Source organism: Bos indicus, chromosome 12, assembly GCF_029378745.1.
Source record: "Bos indicus isolate NIAB-ARS_2022 breed Sahiwal x Tharparkar chromosome 12, NIAB-ARS_B.indTharparkar_mat_pri_1.0, whole genome shotgun sequence".
Lineage (NCBI taxonomy): Eukaryota > Metazoa > Chordata > Mammalia > Artiodactyla > Bovidae > Bos > Bos indicus.
Window position 1 is genome coordinate 36,156,962 of NC_091771.1, and position 16,565 is coordinate 36,173,526.

General features: G+C 40.2%; 1 protein-coding gene across 1 annotated transcript in view; it reads left to right on the forward strand.

Annotated features, from left to right (window-relative positions):
* Nucleotides 1–16,565, forward strand: part of PSPC1 (paraspeckle component 1) — a 79,981-nt gene that overhangs the window by 56,737 nt on the left and 6,679 nt on the right. The window lies entirely within an intron of this gene.

Below are 16,565 nucleotides of genomic sequence, written 5' to 3' on the forward strand. Positions count from 1 at the left end.
CCCATCTGGCAGTTTAGTAAATGAGAATTGTTAAATAATTTTAGGTAGAGTTATAACCTGCTTTGTGAGACCTTACAGTGATATATATGTATGCTACATATATTGATATATATGTATGCTACATATATATGTGATTTAAAAGTCTATTTAAAATTATATAGTATGTTGAAATAATCAAACTGGTTCATAATGAGAGCACATAGTTAATATACTGACAATAATTTCTTCCAAACAGTTGTGACTATGTTCGTGCAAAGAAATAATCGCCTGGTTTGCAGCCTTCTAAATATCTTGGAATATAGTTTCTAGAACATTGTGGTATATGTTAGTTAAGAATATCTGTGCAAAGCAAACAAGTGTGGAGACTTGTTTCTCCTTGTAATCCAGCTGTCTCCTAGGTGCCTCTCTGTCCTGCTTCCCACCAGACTAATAACCCTGACACCGTAAATCCACTTCGACCAAGCTTTTTTTTCTTTTATGAGCTAGAAATGGGTGTGGGTCCAGGAAGGAGTGTTAACTGTGGTCTAGAAAGTCATCATATCCACAGACCCCATTAAGGAGTCAGATTCCTTGCTCCTTCAGAGTCCAGGACTTAAGAGGCTCAACTTCTATCCTAGGGTGGCTTGTTAACCTGTTTTTCAAACAGAAATTCTCATGCAGGTCAATGAGAGGAAGGCTTTGTTTCATACATCCTTTAAAGCAAATTTATATAGATTTCTAAATATATTTGTTTTTCCTGTTTAAATGTTTATTGCTAGTTTTCTTCAGCCAAGTCCTGTGGCTGGCAGTCCTTGAAAGTGAAAGTGAAGTTGCTCAGTCCTGTCTTGAGTCTTTACAACCCCATGGACTGTAGCCCACCAGGCAAGAATACTGGAGTGGGTTGCCATTTCCTTCTGCAGGAAATCTTCCTGACCCAGGGATTGAACCCAGGTCTCCCACCCTGTAGGCAGATGCTTTACCATCTGAGCCACCAGGGAAGTCCTTGGACATCTACAAAAGTCAGCGCTTAACTATTTTTAGGCATATGAATGCAGAAAAATGATAAATTTTGAAGAAGGAAACTGTCTTGGGTTTCTGTTTATAGTTTTTATATTACTGTAGTTTTTGGATTCAGACTTGACGTTTGCTTCTTACAGCCCCCCACCATTATCTTCCCAGGAAGCCATCAAAGTTTTATGATGTGTTGTTGCTATTTAGATTTATGCATAATGATTTATTAGGAAAATGTAAGAGACCTTGTTTTTTTGCTTGTTAGCTGTATATTATGCTTAATGGGCCTTTATCGTGAGCCATTAAATCATGTATATTATATGTAGGAGGAAGATCAGAAGTTCTTGGAAAATGACATGTTCCAAATTGGGGGCTGTGAAGTACAATATAGAAAATACCTATTCAGATTCTTAATTTCTGCTTTGCAATGTAATGTGTTTATATTTCAGGAAGACTAAATATATATTCTAGTGTTTGTGCTTCAAGTGTTAGAGATAAGGTAAGCCAAGTTATTCAAATTATGATCTTTTAGACAATGACTGGATGATTTCTCTGGGTTAAAAATACAGATCTGATAATTTGAATTATCTTGTAATTAGTTGAACAATATGGAAGAACACTGCCTGACACAACATGTCCAGTCTTTTTTTTTTTTTGGTCATATCCATATAATACATATACTAAATAATTTAGCAACATGTAAACAAGACTGATTTCAGCAGTTGGATATTGGCAGTAGTGTCCCGCAGCCTGGGTACTGCAGAGACAGCTGTGCCAAAGACAGTCCTGCCTTCAGCTCTCTGGCATTTACATTCTAGATCTGAAGACACTCAGTGACAGATAGTTGAGATGACTAGAGAAAATGATAGCTGTTTTATTAAAGGAGACTGGAAAATGACCATCTCAGGAGATAAAGGGACAGAACTCTCTTAAATGTAGTCTGTACTGATAAAACAGAATTGTGGTCGAGTGAGTGGTACAGTCAGTCCACGTGGTAGCTGCACTGTTCCATGTGGCGGCCACAGGTTGCTGTTGAGTCTTTGGAACAGGACTGGTGAGGCTGGGACTGGATTTTAATTGCATTATAATTAACTTAAATTCGGTTATCAATGCAGTAGTAAACATATTTGGGGTAATTTGGATATGTGAATTTACTTTTGCATCTTAAATTTAATGAAACCTAATACATAAGTATTGAAGAAAATTTGCCATTTGAAGTAGATGTGTAAAATAGACACAAAATTGCAGAGACTTAGTATGAAGAAAGAATAAACTATCTTAACTTTTCATATGACTACTTGTTAGATTGGTAATATTTTGGATATATTCAGTTAAATAAAGTTTACTATGAAGCTAATTTCATCTGCTGCTTTTTTTCCCCCTTCAATGTTGCTTTTATGAAATTTAGAATTTCTTTTGTTGTTTGCATTATTTTTCTTCTGGGAAATGCTGGTCTAGGATAGTAACTGTCAAATTCTGTTATTTTCCTTACATGATTGTAATCCTCGAATCCTGTTACATGGCCTGTAGTTATGAATCTGTTTATTTTTATCTTTTAAAAAGAATAACTTGAGGTTGAGGGTTTGCTCAGTGTATGCTCACTATGAGGTGTCAGGGTGGGACAGCGTTCCTGTATGATCAGTTGGTGTTTGTGCAGGAGTGGCCAGCGCGGCTGAACTCCCAGTTCTCAGGAAGTAGCGACACACGTTTTACTCCCTTTACTTTTGTATGTTATCTACCTGACACTTTCTTTATAAAATATTTACTCTTAACTCCTGAAGACACTTTGTCATGTAAGATTTCTCCTAAAACTTTGTGAAATTTTCTTCATTTATTTACTCCATTTAATCTAGGATGTCAGTTCTGAGAAAGTTAAGGACCTTATCTGTCAATTAGTGATATATTTTCAGTTCCTAGCAAGTCCTTACTAAATGTTTAGTGGATGAATGACACCAACTGTAAGACAGACTCTGTATTCACTAATGAGAATACAAAAATGAACAAAATACGGCACCTTCTTGAGATTAAGCAAACTATTAGGCCAGTTGATAGTAATGAAACAATTAGGAAGTGCTCTGGAAACCCAGAAGCGAATATCCACTCATGTTGGGAAGATTTCACTAAGATGATCATTTTTGAGCAGGACTTAAAGGTGAGTAAGTAAGTGCCCAGGGTAGACTTTTAGGTGGGAGTTGGAGAGAGGACTCGGGGGCAATGAGTAGTTAACAAGGAGCTATCCAGGGCCAGGAGTCAGGGTGGAGAAGTGAAGATTGCTAAGTTTTGAGTTTGAGGTGAGGAGGGGTCAGGACAGGAGTGGCTAGGTCATAAATGGAAAGACAGGTGACCACATAGACCATTGATTCCCTACCCCCACTCCCCAGCTACACTTGCTCCTTGACAGGATCTTTAGTATTTATGAGGGTTCTTCAGATTACAGCTAAGTATTTTACACATAGAGTGCAGTTTGAGACGACAGTTGGCTCTTGTGTCCCTGGATTCTGTATCCACATGTTCAACTAACAGTTGACTGAAAAGTGTTGGGGTGGGAGGGGTAGGGAATTCCAGAAAGTTCCAAAAATTGAAACTTGAATTTGTCATAGGCAACTATTTACATAACATTTATATTTGGTATTGTAAGTGATCTAAAGATACTTACCATATAGGAGGTATGATTTATATTCAAATGCTTTGCCATATTATAGTGGATTTTGGTGTTTTGAGGGGGTTCTGGAACCAGCCCCCTGCGCATGCCCAGGGCTGGCTGCAGTAATCTGATGGGAGCAGGAGGTTAGGGTGCTAGTGACCTTGCGGTGTTTGGTCTGAGTGCTGGGCCAGTGGTGATACTGTTTGCTGAGACACGGAAGGTAAGTGCTCAGGACTGGGCATGGGGTGTAGCTGATTGAGGGAGAGAATGGCTGTCCACTGGGTTTTGTAATATTTTGGATTTGAGTTCCTACAGTGGTTTGTTGGGGTTTTAAAGACTGTATAAAGCTTCTCTGGTGAACAGTGACCTAGAAAGGCCTTGTCATTTATCACTGAAGGTGACTTAGTACACTTCATGCTGGTCCTGCTTTTACTGTCCCTCTTGCAGTTATTCTCCATATAATATCCTGTGCTTCCTTCTAAAAGGCTCCTACCCTGTGCCAGATGCAGTAGTTCTGTCTGAACAGAGCCCCTGCTGTCTTGTTGGCCATGGGCATTATTTGACCTGCTCTCTTGTTTCCATCCCACCATCCTTCTGCCCTTGCACACTGAGCCCTGAGATGGCACCTGTTTCCCTGGGTCTCTGAGGAGGACCCTTTCCCCACAGAACTAGACCACTTCTTCTCATTACTGTCACCTCGTCAGTGTGTGGTGCTTGTTTGTCTGTTGTACCTGCCTTTTACTTATCTTTTATCAATGTTCCCAGTATCATGGCACAGTTGGTACTTCTATTTCTTGAACTGGTCTGAGGAGATACCCAAGAGGAAATGGCATAGACTTGAGAGTTTGCAGCTCATGTGTGTGGATGAGCCTCCCAGGTTGCTTATTCATTAAGTAGACAGTTTTTAAGCAGCTTTTGTCTTAGCCTGTGTGTAAATAATGAAGAAAATAGACTTGGTCTCTCCCTGCTGTGAGCTTGGAGTCTGGTGAATGGTGAGGGAAACGCGGTGAGAACTGGCAAGTTCTTAGCTGTCATCACAGTGGGGAGTTAGAGCAAGAAGAGGAGGCAGAACATTGAGCAAAGCTGCATGTGTAACAGAATTTGGGAGACTATATGCCCTTACATACATCTATAGAAATATGTCTAAAAAGAAAGAGTGAGGAGCTAGGAAAGAAGGGAGAATGTAAAGGGAGTGATTTGGGACGGACAGGGAGCCTGGGGAGGCGAGGTTGCTGGTATCAGTTCTAACTTAAAAAGGCTCTCACTGCAGTTTTGTGAGTGCCTGAGCTCCGTGCAGTGGAGGTTGGTGCCGGAGGAGCCCCAGGCATACATGAGAAAGGGCAGCAGGTTGCCATTGTCCTCTGCAGGGGAGTCTGGTGTTCTCTAATTGAGTGTCAATCAAAGGCTGCTGGTTTTTGAAGGTTCCGGTCTTGTTTTCCTGGCATTGGTATGACCTGGAGAGAAGGGGACAAGTGGGCCAGAACAGCTCTCAGGGAGTGTGATCGTCATGTGTACTCCAGCGGACACGGATGGTGATGGTGATAATTCCTCCAGTGACTGAACTGTCAGGTGGCTCCGTGGTTATGGTTTCCAGGAGAAATAGTTCAGTAATGCTCTGTTTTGAAGGGAATAGTTGTTCTTCTCAGGCTTTGTTTAGTAAGTTGGGTATTGTATCAAAAAAGATTGAGATATTAGTTTGTGCAAATATTGGGAGGAGAAAAAGCATGTAATACGTAATTTGAAGAATTTTCTCTCTTTTGGTCTTTTGTGTTGTTAATTCCTATTATTCAAGGGTGAGTCATTATTCCATACCCTGATTAAGGCTGCTGGCTCCCTTTCACTGCACCCTGTTTTCCCTTGTTTGCTTCCATTATTGTGGTCTTTTGGTTAACATTTATTACTGTTCAGTTGGATGGCTTCTGGGGATTTTTAAAATTACTTACAGTCATTGTTTGCTTTTCTGGGTTCCCTTTGAGATGGTGTTTTGAAATGTTTATAGATTATATAGTAAACTTAACTGTATAGTGATAATACTTAGTCCCTGCATTTTGGCTTCTGTAAGTCTTCTGACTAGGTGCTTTACGGTGAAGACAAATTTAATGTGGGCAGAGTATGAAGAGTGGGTGGGGTGCCACCACCTGGGAACCTGCAAGCAGCAGTTTTCTGTTTTGAGATTTCTTTGCTCCTGACGTCAGAGCTGCTGAAAAGTTAGGAGATAAATGCAGTTGGAGAGGTTCAAAAATTTTTTCTAGTTTACAATATAGTGCCATTTCAGGTAAAAATCAGCATGTTATAGTTGTGTGTATATTGTCCTAACTTCTAATGAAGGTCAAATATAATCACGTTGAGTTAGAGGTTTAATTTTTTTATATATATAGCAAATATGTAGTATTTGAAATACAAATATGTTTTAATACATTTATTTGAATTATGGTTCAATTTCCTGCCTTTATACTTACTAGTGTAGAAAGAGAATTGTTTTTTAAGACCAATTAATTAGGTGTTTGGACTATCTCAGTTTTTCATAAAATGTTCCCAGTGCCCTTTATCTTGAACATTTCCTTAGTTTCCCTTGCTTCTCATTGCTGTCTTTACGTGGCGCCTTCTGGAGGCTGGCCTTGTCTGCGCCCACCCGAGCTGTCAACAGCTGCAGGGGCCCTGGGCCCCTTGACGCTCCAGGGCTCTGCTGGATCCATGTGTTCCTCTTGGCATGTGCTCGGCAAGATCAGCATTAAGTGAACCCTGGACAGTTCATCGTGACTGTTAACTACAATTCTCTTCCAGTTTGTCCTTTACTAGTTCTTTTCTTCTGGACAGTGTGTGAGCGCACATACACTTACCATGGGTGCTAGTGCCACAGTGAATTTTGCTTTTTTTTTCTTTAAATGAATTTTATCACATCATGATGTAGGTATTAAAAATGCTAATTTAATGTAGACATTTTATTGCTGTCATGATACTTGGATATATGCTACTACTACATTTTTCAATAAAATAAATGATTTTTTAAAAATCGTATAGGGCTCACAAATGAATTGTAAGGGATCACATTATTGTTAGATGTGGATAAAGCCTAGGTATTCACTAGAAGTGGCTGGTGATTCTGAATCATTGGTTCCAAAGAAGGTCTATTAGCTCCATACGAAAAGGGTTTGCTTCATTTAAGGTCAAGGAGCCAGTGTTGGGTGGACACAAGGTGTTCATGTTTTTGAGCAACTTCAACTCTTGCGGTTCAAGTACAGCACAGGAACTAAAGTGCAGTGCAGGGACGGCTGGTGAACACCAGCAGGGTTGAGATTGGTCATATCTGCATGAATTGGGAAGCAGAAGGGAGAATTCAAGAGAGCATGTGTGAATACACAATAAGTCGTGGAGTGTTGTTATCAGGAAAGAGTGTACCTTGTGCTGGGCTTATTAGAGTGTGTGTTCATGTGAAATAATCACCTGCTGTGTGCACAGTTCAGTGGCAGTGCTGGGGACACTTGGCAACTTGGTACAGTACACATGAAACCTGTTCAGAATTGTTACAGGGAGTTTGGAGAAGAGAAATGGAAATAAGATAAACTAGTTGGGAAGGATATGCATACTATGAATGAGAAGGGAATGTTTTTGTTCAGGGCAGGAGGGTTAGAGGACCCTTCAGAACATAAGGGGAGAGTTACTTCATGAGTGTGTCCAAGGTTTGGGGAGGTAGAGATGTCCTAGTATTGTCTCCAGGGTGAGTTGCATCTTGTTTCGGGAGCAGGTGGTATCAAAGAGGACTCTGTATGAACAAAGCTGTGTGAAGTGAGAAGTTAGCCAAAGTGAGAATGGAAAACTAGTCAGCTCTTACTCCATAATAACCATAAGGAATGTATTGGCAAGAGAGTAAGTCCTGAGATTTGTATCTCAAGGTTACCTGGATTGTGGAAGGACAACTTTGGTTAAACTCAGACTGCCGGCCAGACAGCTTGTTGAGATCAGGAAAAGGATTGGAGAGTAAAAGTAGGCATCAAACCAAGATATAGCATTGAATTACAGAATGATCAGAAGGTGGTGGTTAATTGAATGTTGGGGAGGTTATGTGGAAGAAAGGCAAGATTGACTGGTTTTGAACCCCAAGTCCGATATACCATTTTGGTGCCACCAACTTACAGGAACAGAGCTGTGAGGTCAGGATGGAGCTCTTCACGTTCTTGTGACATCTAGAAAGGGTGCTGAGTATGGAAAATCATTCAGCTTAGGAAATGATCTTGGCTTGAGAATTTTGACAGTCATCAACAGTGAGCACCAATTGATAAAGTGTGAAGCGGATAGTTGACCAGTGCACATGTATATAGTTTAGGGGCTGATACACCCTTCACACATCTCTGTGGATGTTTAGGTTTTGAACTTGAAGGCTTTGGTGAACTGAGTCTTATACTGGAATACAGCTAAACCTTTAAGGCTCCATAGAATACTGCCATTGTATTCATTAGAAATGCACACTTAAATAACTTACTTAATTCATACTTGGTTAATGGCCAGCATTAGACAGTGTGGAAACCAGAGGTGGAATAAGCCCTGTTTAGTGCAGGCTGTGTATTGTAGCAGCATTCAAGTCCTTGGAGACCTGGAAATTCTTTGTCACACCATTGTGTATTAGAAAGCATTAACATCTCATAAGGAGAAGGCAATGGCACCCCACTCCAGTACTCTTGCCAGGAAAATCCCATGGATGGAGGAGCCTGGTAGGCTGTAGTCCATGGGGTTGCACAGAGTCGGACACGACTGAGTGACTCCACTTTCACTTTTCACTTTCATGCGTTGGAGAAGGAAATGGCAACCCACTCCAGTGTTCTTGCCTGGAGAATCCCAGGGACGGGGGAGCCTGGTGGGCTGCCGTCTATGGGGTCGCACAGAGTCAGACACGACTGAATCAACTTAGCAGCAGCGACATCTCATAAAAATCAAGAGGCCTTCAAATACTATTGATGCATAAACTAATTCAGTATATTGTGAGTTTTTGAATAATATGTATCTAATACACAAACACGGAGATCCAGATTGGTGCACAGTGAAACTTTCTTGCTACTGTCTACACATCACCCAGTTTCTCTGTCCAGGAGCAGCCATGGTCACAATTTCTTGTGCATCCATCTGGAAGGTTTTGTGCATTCACAGGCATGTTTGTTTACATTCTAAATACATATGCAAGCAACTACACACTCCTATTAATCATCTCACAATATTCTATTTTCAGTGTTCTAAATGATCCCTCACTCTTCTTATACTTATTGGTAGGTCATAGGTGTGTGTACCAGATCTTTTGGGGATAGTGTTTCATTGATTCTTTTTTTTTTCCCCGTTATATGCCTTGTAGCATGTTGTTGGGTACACAGAATAGAGACTGTGTGTGACTATGTCTGTAGGACATAGAGTACTAGGCCATAGGGTATGTGTGGTTTTGGGGTCTTCTTTTTTTTCTTTTGATTGTGCTGGGTCTTTGTTGCTATGTGGACTTTTTTTCTCTAGTTGTGGTGCTTGATCTCCTCATTGCGGTGGCTTTTCTTGTTGAAGAGTATGGGCTCTAGGGCATGGGCTTCAGTAGAGAACATAGGCTCAGTAGTTGTGGCACAGGGACTTAGTTGCTTCGTGGCATGTGGTATCTTCCGAGATCAGGGAATGAACCCATGTTTCCTGCATTGGCAGGCAGATTGTTTACCACTGAGCCACCAGGGAAGCCCAGGTATGTGTGTTTTTAATGTTTTTTTTTCAGATGCTGCCTGTCCTTATTGTGGACAGTGGCAACTTAACGTTACCCCCAGCAGTCCTTAGCTGAGGGCATAAACTCAGTAAATGTCATATGTTGATAGGAAATAATGGCATCTTTGCAGGTGATGGTAAAAGTCTTGGAAGAGAAATTATATGATTGAACTGGGGAGAGCTAATGGGTCAGTGTATTAACAGTGGTGTGCTTGACTTGAAGTTCACTTCTTAAATAGCATGAGTAGGAAGAACTGGGAATTCTTTATTCTAGAAGAATCCTCCCTCTCTTTGCTGTTGTTAAAATTTCACTTTGAATTTAAAATCTGATATTACTTGGAAATACTGGAGGGGGAGATATACTTCATTTATAAGCCAAAAATGGTGGAGTCCCTAAGCTATATTTTAAGTTTTGTGTAAAATTAATAAAATGTTTAGAAACGCTTATGTTCATTCCCAAAGGATTGCAGTTTGTTATTCAATGAATTATTATATAAATTTAACATTATATAACAACGTGAAATGACTTTTTTAATTAAAAATTTTCTGTCTCTTAAGGTAGTAATAATTACATGTATGTTGTATACCCAAGGACTGAGTAGTTTGCTCTTTGAAACATTGGAATGTCCTTGGTCACAGGTCACTTTCCCAGTATCTACTGTCATATGAGTGTTCTCTCCATGGTGTTTGTTCCCTTATGCGTGGTGGTTATTAGTGCAGGTGAGCAGTGTTCTTGAACATGTGGTGTGGCCTTGCTGGTGCTGGGGCTGCAGCTGGGATCCACATCACTGGGGGTGGTGGGAGGGGGCGGGTTGTCCACTTAGCCAGGACAGCCCCGGAGGTTTTCCTGAGGAGAGGTGGCAGCTCTTGAGCTGATATGAATGACAGGGGGAGGGGGCTTGGGAGGTTAGAGGTTGAAGGTGAGCCCTGTTCAAGCTGAGGGGTACCATTTATAGCAAGGAAGGGACTGTGGCTGGAATTGAGTGAACCGAGGGTTCTTACCCCTCTTTCCTCCCATTTTTGTCTGACTGAAGCCCTCAACCATCCCATTCAGTGAAATTTTAGCACCACAGATAGCTGTTTGTGTATTGTATTTGTGCTTTATACATAAAATTAAAAATTTTTGCTGACCAACTAATTTTCTCCCTCTTGGGAGCAGTTCTGGCCTATTGAGAACACAAGTCTAGAGCCACGTATGTGGAGGCCACGAGACTCTTACTTGAAATGAGAAGCCAGAGAAAAGGCTTGGGCCGGGCTGGGCAGTGATGTGACCTGGTTTGTGCTAACAAAGGTCCAAAGCTATGGTTTTTCCAGTACTGATGTATGGATGTGAGAGTCGAACTATAAAGAAAGCTGAGTGCTGAAGAATTGATGCTTTTGAACTGTGGTATTGAATGAAGAATACTCTTGAGAGTTCCCAAGCAAGGGGATCCAACCAGTCCATCCTAAAGGAGATCAGTCCTGAATATTCATTGGAAGGACTGATGCTGAAACTGAAACTCCAATACTTTGGCCACCTGATGTGAAGAACTGACTCACTGGAAAAGACCTTGATGCTGGGAAAGATTAAAGGTGAGAGGAGAAGGGGACAACGGGATGAGATGGTTGGATGGCATCACCGACTCAATGGACATGAGTTTGAGTAAGCTCCAGGAGTTGGTGATGGACAGATAAGCCTGGCATGCTGCTGTCCATGGGGTCGCAAAGAGTTGGACATGTCTGAGCAACTGAACTGACCTGACCTGAAAGGCTTGTAGCAGCTGATGAAGGACTTGACTGAAGGAGAGCCCAGGATGCAAGCAACAGGCAGACCAATGACAAGTAAAGAGAAGGGAAGGGGAGCTGGGCTTGGTCCACATAGGCTTTCGATGACTCAGATGCAGTGGGCTCAGCTTTGATGGTCATCAAAGGTGTCTACTGTTGAGGGGAGCTCATCTTTGGGCCTCAGTGAGGTTTAGCCAGGAAACGACAGAGAGTGTGGAGTCTGATTTTCATCCTTGAAGCCATTTAAATTTTCTATTTTTCAGTCACTTGGATGTAGCTAGATGATCCCACACACACAAATTGAGAATGTTCAAAACTCCAGATTTGTTTCAACTTTTTGTTTTGTCTCAGCAGGAACGTGCCCCTATATCTTATGCCTTTTGTTCCAGACTTTTCTGGGACGGGAAAAGGGGGGATCTGTTTAAAAGCCTGCCTTCTCTTTTGTTGTTTTACCGCAGTAGCAGTGTTCATGCATTAGTACGTGTACAGTTTAAGTTGAATACTGTTTGGAGTAAAGTGGTTCTGGAGCAGTTTATGGAGGGACACTGGTATGAGTTGAGGCTCTTACGGGGTTCTTGCTGCCCTGCCCACCTCGCTTTGTGAAATCAGTTAGCAGGCAACTTTCTAGGCTCTCACTGGAGTTCTTGGAAGTCACAGTGAGATATTTTTAATATGTCTTTATAAGTCCTCATGGTGACCAAAAAGGGGAAATACGATAGCATATATAGTCTAAAAAGGTACTCAAGGGAGTGCCGAAGTGCCCACACATTTCTGTAGTTCCTGTGGTGCTTTGTGAAGGGTTGTGGAGTCGTTGGCCAAGTGGTGGGACATCAAGCAGCCCTCCTAGCATTTGCTGAGGTGAGCATGTTGCATGTTCAGATGTTGTGGAGACATAAAAAGTTTGAGAAATGAGATTTATGATGGATGATTTTACGTTTAAAAAAAAAAAAAGCCTTGTTTTAATGTTTTCTAGTCATCTAGTTTGCAGAGTGTGCATTTCTCAAACTCCCCAATAATCAAAAAAATTTTGTGCTTTTAAAAAATGTGACACAGGATTTTTGAAAATCTCTCCCATTTTTAGACTTTTCAGCCCCCCCTTCTTTTTTTCTTCTGAAGAAATGGTTGGAATCTTGTGCAGTGCTTATGAACAGAGCATTAAGACATTTAACCACCTCAGTGTATTGAGTTGGCCAAAAAGTTCATTTAGATTTTTTTCTGTAAGCTATTATGGAGAACCCAAACAGACGTTTTTTTCGCCTGCCGAATTTTCAGGGAAATACTGTTTGGGACACACTAATTCAGCAGTTCCCGTGAGAGGGGCTTGGTAGGTGGCACCCAGAGTGAAAGAGTGTCTCTGAGATGGTGACCCTCCAGCCACCTCACTAAGGTTGCTCAGCACCTATTTCTACCTTGTATTTAAGTAGATGATCAACTCACAACAGTGCACATTAAACTTGTTTGATGTTTTGGGGTTGCAAGAGAGTCGGACACAACTGAGCAACTAAAGAACGACGTCTCCTAAGTACAGCATTGTGATATTATTCACTGCATATGAATGCGTAATGGGTTCTGCAAGAAATGCTTTTCCTAGTTTGTTCATTTACATGGTATCTTCAATGTTAAATGCTGTGTTTAAGTGGTTTGAAGTATATGTTGAAATAACTGTTGACTGTCATTTGATAGTTCATTCTTTTTCCTTTTCATTATATGTGAACATGGTTAATTTGTGAAGTAACTACTGTGGGATTCTTTGTGACAGTAATGTATTTGGAATATTGAATTTTTAAAGAAAACAGTGGAGGCTGAACAAGTAATGTCATCTTGAGCAAAAAACACAGTTTATTGTTGCTGTAGCTGAACTTGCTTTTAAAACTTAACCTGAGTATACGACCACAGAGGCTGGTTTTCTTTGGCTTTTTTGGGGAGGGCACTTGAGAAATACTATCACAACCCGATAATGCTGCTGGGCTTTTTCCCTTTAAAATTTCATTTTTTTGCTGTGCTGAGTCTTCCTTGCTGCATGTGTTTTTTTTTAGTTCCAAAGAGCAGGGGCTGTCCTCCAGTTGGAGTGCATGGGCTTCTCTGTGGAGCACAGGCTCTGGCGTGCGTAGGCTACAGTAGTTGCAGCTTGTGAGCTCCGGTGTGTGGTACAGGGGCTTAGCTGCCCTGAGGCCTGTGGGTTTTCCCAGACCAGGGGTTGAACCGGTGTCCTCTACATTGGCTGGCAGATTCTTAACTACAGGACCATCAGTAAAGTCCCTGGATTTTTTTTTTTTTTCACTTTTGTTTTGAAGAGTTTTGGTTTCTTTGTTTTGGGTTTTTTTTTTTTTTTTTAACTTAAAATGCCTTGTAGGAATTTGGAAACATAATTAAGTTTGACAATTTTCAGTGGTGTTTTTCAATTCCAAGGTCTTTCTTTCTCTCATGACAATCGATTTTGCACATATGGCAGACACATACAAATCTGGGCTCTTCATAAAACTGCTATGAATGTTCTTCTGCAAATTAGTTACACATTTCATTTTTCATGGGGAAAATACCTAAGGGTGGAGTTGCTGAGTGTTGCGTATGAAACAGCCAAGCAGTTTTCCAGAGTTGCTTGGTCTTGCAGCCCGAGCAGTGATGATGCCTACAGCTCTGTATCCATGCCAGCATCAGTCCTGTTGGTATTCACTGTTGAGATGCAGGCACATTATGTTTCCCTAGTAACTTCTCATGTTGATTATCTTTTCAGATAGTTTTGGCCATTAAGGTACCTTTTTAGTGAAGCACATTTGCCTTTCTTTTACCATACTTTTAACTGCTGTTTACAACTAGGTTGTGTAAGTTTCATTACTAGTTGATATAAAACTCACTGATCTGTGTATATAACCTATGAGATAATATATATGTATATTTTAAGTACAGATAGCTTTTAGAATTCTGAAAAGCCAGATGATGTTGGGAATCCAAAATTGAATGTTTTTATTACATATTTTTGTATAATGCCAGCTGAAAGATGAAACTTATTAGTTGAAAAAATCTTACGGTGTGATATCTTCTGTCATGATAACATGGGTGGAAGATCCATGAACCTGATAGAAAGTCAAAGCCTTAGAGTTTTTAAGTTTTATTGCAGATTTTCAATCCAGAAGTCATGAAAATTAGAGTCATGTTGAAAAAATGTCTACCTTCTGATGAATTCAGTCAATTTAAGGTGTATTTTCTTGTATCATGTGTTCATCAATTGAAATTGTATTACATCAAAAAGCAGGAAGAACTTGTAAATATATATATTATGTTTTTAACAGATTTACTGCTTTTACGTTTTCTTGGAAAATAATGACTTCTGAATTTTTGGTATACTGTTCTCTTAATCACAAACCATTTCTCTATAATCTCTGAAGACATATTCTTTGTTGCTTAAAGAGAATGTATTAGGTAACAGAATGAGATTACTTCAGTAAAGAGTACAGTACATATTTTGCCTGTTGTAAATTGCCTTTGGTTTATTGTTTTTGTGGCCATTATTGTGGTGTCTTTGCCATAAAGGCCGAGGATCATGTTTGGTTCTGCATAAGATCACAGAGGGTGACAATCATGAGGATGTCCCCTTCTCCATAACTACGAACTTCAGAATTTCTCAGAAGGCGTTTGCGAGCTTGCTAATAAAGAATGTGATTCCTTTATGGTTCAATACCACAGGAGTCTGCTCCAGAGGAGAACATTACCTTTGGGGGTGATTTCTGGCAAGGTATTATTTTTCACCATGAGCCATTATTAAAATCCTGTTTATTCAGTTTTTACAATTCATGTGTTGTAATTGGAAGACCTTTGTAGAGTATTCCTCAACCTCCATACTTGTTGAATTATGTAGTATTTATCTTCCATAGTAATTTCTTGCAATGTACTATTATTTATATGTAATTTATATAATAGACTATGTAATAATGATTGACTTGTATTAACTCAGCGGAAAATGAGAATGTGAGTACTCAATCTCATTGGTACATAGTTGACTGTTAAGAATATGCCTTCTGTACTTTTAATGTTTGTTTGAGAAAAGTCATCAGAAAAGTACATGTGATATCGGCCATTCACATTTCTGACTATGTGAAAAAAATCTTACGGTGTGGTTGGAGTCATTTTTGTTTTCACTGTTACCAGCCATTTCAGATGTACTGGAATGGAATGTAAAATCAAACATTAATTCTCACACAGCTTTTTTTTTTTTTAAAGTAACTCTGCCTATGACTTAAAAAAATATTTATGGGTGCTTTGTGCTGGCAAGTGGGGGCTAGTCTTCGTTGCAGTACTCGGACTTCTCATCGTGGTGGCTTCTCTCTTGAAGCACGTGGGCTCAGTATTTGTGGTACGAGAGCTTAGGTGCTCTGTAGCATATGGAATATTCCCAGACCAGGGATCAAACCTGTGTGCCTTGCATTTGCAGGCAGATTCCTATGCACTGTGAAGACCTTACAAAGTTCTGACTGAGCCTTTTATCCTAAAATTAAAAACGGACGTTTGTCACATAGTTTTTGTATAGTTACAGCTTCAGGTTTTAGTTAAAGACTTTTCCTAGGGAATTCTCTCGCAGTCCAGTGGTTAGGACTTGGCAGTTTCACTGACGGTCCTGGGTTTGTTGTTTGGTTGGGGAACTAATTTCCCACAAGCCTTGTGGCACTGTGAAAAAAATTATTTTTATTTAAATACAATTTTTGGTTGATCTTCACATTTTGAATATTCCTCAGGATCAGAACATATTAAAAGTATATCAAACTTCTACATCTCCTCAGATTCCTAACTCTAAATTATGAGCATCACTGAATGGATGTGGGTAGCAGGACACCTGTGTGTGTCTTACTGGTATTGGTTACAACCCAGTGCAGAGTAAATCTGGCCACATTTGGTATGAGACTACGTCATTATTTTAGTTTTTGTTTTTTTGTCTGTGCTGGGTCTTCGATGGTGTGTAGGCTTTCTCTAGTTGTGGAGAGTGGGGGCTATTCTCTGGTTGCAGAGTACCAGCTCTAAGGTGGGTGGGCTTCAGTAGTTGTGGCACACACAGGCTTAGTTGCCTCAGGACATGTGGGACTTCCAGACCAGGAATCGAACCTGTGTCCTGTGCATTGGCAGTGGATTCTTAACCACTGTACCACCAAGGAATCCCAGAGACTACTTCTTTAAACAACTCTAGTGATTGTTTTTTAATATTGAATTAAAGGATTAAGGTAAACCACCCTTTTTAAGACTGCCAACTAGCAGTTTCTAAATTCTGGAGAGTACCTTTTTAGTTTTCAGTGTAGTTAGTGCTTTGCAAAATTTGTGGGTTCACTGAAGATAATTAAAATCTTTAGTAGTCCTGGTGTCATTGTGTCTGTAAGAGTTAAGTAATGCGGGTGTCCATTTTGATTTATTTCCATTTTTCTTCTCATCCTTGATTTTACCAAAGGTTAATATATAT